This window comes from Meriones unguiculatus, chromosome 17, assembly GCF_030254825.1.
Source record: "Meriones unguiculatus strain TT.TT164.6M chromosome 17, Bangor_MerUng_6.1, whole genome shotgun sequence".
Lineage (NCBI taxonomy): Eukaryota > Metazoa > Chordata > Mammalia > Rodentia > Muridae > Meriones > Meriones unguiculatus.
Genome location: NC_083364.1, coordinates 84,408,727 through 84,412,476, shown reverse-complemented (window position 1 = coordinate 84,412,476; position 3,750 = coordinate 84,408,727). Strand labels below are relative to the sequence as shown.

The following is a 3,750-nucleotide window of genomic DNA, read 5'->3' as shown; positions in this document are numbered from 1 at the left end:
CATGGCTGTCAGCACAGAAAATTTATCCATCTGTGATTTTATAGGAAAATTTTGAAATCCATTTTTCATGGATCCTCAAAGGGATCAATTTAGTATTGATACCCATTTTAGCAGGCACTTTATAAGACATGATGAGATTCACCTTATGAAGTGGCTTTATAGTGTCTAGGAGAAGCTTTGCCTACTGCCACCCCCATTACAGGTAATTCTATTTAAACCTCTTTTACACACATATATGTAATGCACATGTGAAAGTAAATGGATACACATGTGTATTTGTATATACATGTATTTTGGTTCTTTATATAGTAATAAACTTCCTGTGGTGTTTTCAAATACTTTAATGTTATTTATACCTCTTCATATTCGTTCCTCTACCCTGGCCTTCTTATACCATAATCCATTTAACTTTTCCTTTAATTTTCCTTACCTATTTTGTACCACTTGTGTTTAATACACTTTTTTTGAAAACTCTCCTCTCCATTGCTTCTTACTACTTTCTGGAATCCTGTAGGTACTCCAATTTAAATACACATACTTCTAAGATTATAATCTAGCATTCATACATGAGAGAGAATGTAGTGTTTTGTTTGGTTGTTTGGTTGGCTTGGTTTGGTTTGGTTTGGTTTTCTGCATCTGGGTTACATCACTCAGAATGTTTCCTTTTACTCCCCCTCCAATCACGTAAGATATTTATTATATTAAATGCAATGAATTCACAAATTTTTGTGAAAGACTACCCAGATATTTTTAAATATTGAAATGTCTTGATTAATAACAGCATGAATTTTTTTAATGAAAGCATAATATAATTATGCGCTGTTAAAAGAAAATTGTTCTTAGACTTATACCACAAATAATCTCACTTTATAGGATTAATCAGAAATTACACTTACATGGAATGCTTGAAGAGTGATATGTTGGAGAAATAAGGCACCCTAATTTGCCGTTCCTCTTTGAAGTCTCTTTGTGAAGTCAAGATGCACTCAGAAGTCAATTTAAATATGGGGTAGGTTTTAATTATGATATGATGTCATTGTATTTCTGTAACTTTCATAATTTCTGAACATGGTAATTCTTATTCAGAATAATTAACTTAGAGTAGATTTATTTTTTAAATGTAAATCTCATTAGAAAACATTAAATGAATACATTCCTCTACATAAAACTTTGCATCTCAAAATTCTTGGAAAACAAGAGCAGATGAGTTCATATAAAATACTACCATTAGTATGTATGTGATATTTACATGAAAATGTAAAACATTTTTTCTTGTCTACTCTTCATGACAGCTATAGAAAGGAAATAACATACGAAGTTCCCTAACTGCAAAATACTACTTGTTGAAATAGCTTAATAAACGATACATGGAAATGTGTACGTTGGCAAAGGAACTGATGTGGCTGAGGACTTATCACATCGCACATGTTCTTTAGTAACAAGTTTCTTGTTTTCCTCCTTCCTAGTACATGGGAAATTTTATCACAGAAGATAAAATCCTTTTGAACAAATCCAACAGGGAATCCTTGTTGCACCTTCTATACAAAAACAATATGAATGCAATTATCAGTCCATCTGAGAAAAGGTTTCAAGCTAAGTGAACATCATTTTTTTTAACTACCTCCAGTATCAGTGGACTTAGGTAGGGGCATGGTAGATAAGAGGGAGGAGAATGGGATTGTGAGGGGGTGAGGGAAGGGCGGGGGTTAAAGCTGGGATACAAAGTGAATAAATTATAATTAATAAAAACACAAATTTTAAAAACAGAATTTTCATGAGGCATGCCAAATTTGTGAAAAAAATGTAGATACAAAATAATAATATAAACTAATAGTTAACACTTAAAACTTCAAAGGGATGACAGTGGAGATGTTATAGCTCACACGGTGCCTACTCTTTAAACCTAACACAGACCTGCGCATAGGCTGGACGTTATAAAGAACTTTTAGACTTTGCACAAGTTTGGCTTTTCTTTTTGCATCTATATTACATGTTTTAAACCATCAGAAACGCCAACTAAAACTGCATGGTATTTCAGTGGAAAAAAAGTTCAACATTGTGCAATTTTCTGCCTCTTATTTTTTTTTTAAATTGGCAGTAATTCCTACATTTGACTTTGAAACAAGGATCTGAGAAACCTTAAAAAGATAATGAATGCAAAAATTAGCAGATATCCACCATCTTGTTCCTTTTTAAAAAAAATATGGGTGAAAAGTAATTTCGTGATTAAAAATTGAATCTTTTAAATAAATACATTCTATATAGCATTTGTACTGATTGATTTGATAAATCTTTAAGTAAACAACAGCTTTCCTACCCTCCCTGTGGCTTCAAGCCACTGGCTTCCATTCTGTGGTCTGGTTTAATTGGGTTTCATACCCTGACACTGGATACTCAGCAGGCTGATTAGGTAGCATGCTGCCATTCTACCCTTGAGGTAGTTGCACACTGTAACTGGGTCCCATCCACCTTTCAAAAGACCGAGTGTGATTGAATCCCTGCTGGCTCCATGGCTAGCCATACATTCCACAGGCAGGTACTTGCCAAACATTTGGCAAATACTGGCCAATCTTTCGTGCATTTCCACAACATTGGCCCCACTGACCATATGCTGGTGGATATCCAATTTGATTTTTCTGTTGTGCGGGATTTATCATATTACGAGCCTCTTTGCCCCAGTAACATTTCACCACATGCCCTTCAATGGTAGTACCATTAACAGAAACTATCACATGTGATGCACTTTCTTGGGAATTGAACCAAATAAATGAGTATCCTTTATCTGGGAAGACTCGAATTTCCAATCTTTCCCCAAATGGAGAAAAAAAAAAATTCATGCATCAATGTTTCTGTCAGTCTGGAAGTCACCCCTCCCCCACCCACACAGTACACAGTGCAGTTGCTGGGGCTAGATTGACTTACAACCTCATCATATGACAGCTGTTTGGTGTTAGACTCCTATGTGCTCTTTGGAGCTATAGGCTTTCAGGTTGCCCAGTTAGTTCTGATTTGTCTTCCATTGGCCACCCATCTGCTGAATGGCATTTTCTGCATCCCATTTGTTGAAAACAGAGACAAAGCCATATCCCTTAGACTTCCCCATAGACATGTCTTTTACCAACAGGGCATCTGAAATTCTTCCAAATGGTGCAAGAGCTGCTTTGATGTCTTCAGTTGAGATTTCTAGCCTGAGGTCGCAAACAAACAGATGGAAATGATCTGGTGAACTCACTGTGCTGACAACAGTACTGCTGCTTACATATTTCTTTTGACTGCTGGGGGTTGTTGCCCAGTTCACCTTGACTTCCTTAACCCATTTTCTTCCTCCCATTCATAGCACCCAGCGCTGCTGTTGCATGAGGGTGCAAATGAAATTCCACAGATCAGTGTGGGTTACTTCCTGCTGTATCCATAATCATTTTGCAGTTTATACAAGGTCCAATCTGGCTAAAAAGCTGGAGGATGAGAGCTTCTGTCACATCCCCAGACATCTCGTCCTCCATGGCTGCATAGGTCACTACAGAACCTCAGGGTCCAGCTCCCTGCCCTTCACTACCTCCTGAATTGTTGAGGCAGCTATGGGTGCAGAAGAGCGGACCTCCTCACTTGAGGAGGTTACTTCCCTTTCTTCTTCAATTGCAATTACACAATGATTAACTTAAAAAGACACCCCTTTGACAAGTTTTGTTCTAAATGTCATGTACTCAAATATTTCAAATCTTTAAATTTTTAAAGCTATGTATTTTCTCC

The 3,750-nt window shown here is 36.6% G+C and overlaps 1 pseudogene; it reads right to left on the bottom strand.

Moving 5' to 3' along the window:
* Positions 1–2,958: 2,958 nt before the first annotated feature.
* LOC110541629 (cytotoxic granule associated RNA binding protein TIA1-like) lies at positions 2,959–3,503 on the bottom strand (annotated as a pseudogene).
* Positions 3,504–3,750: the final 247 nt, after the last annotated feature.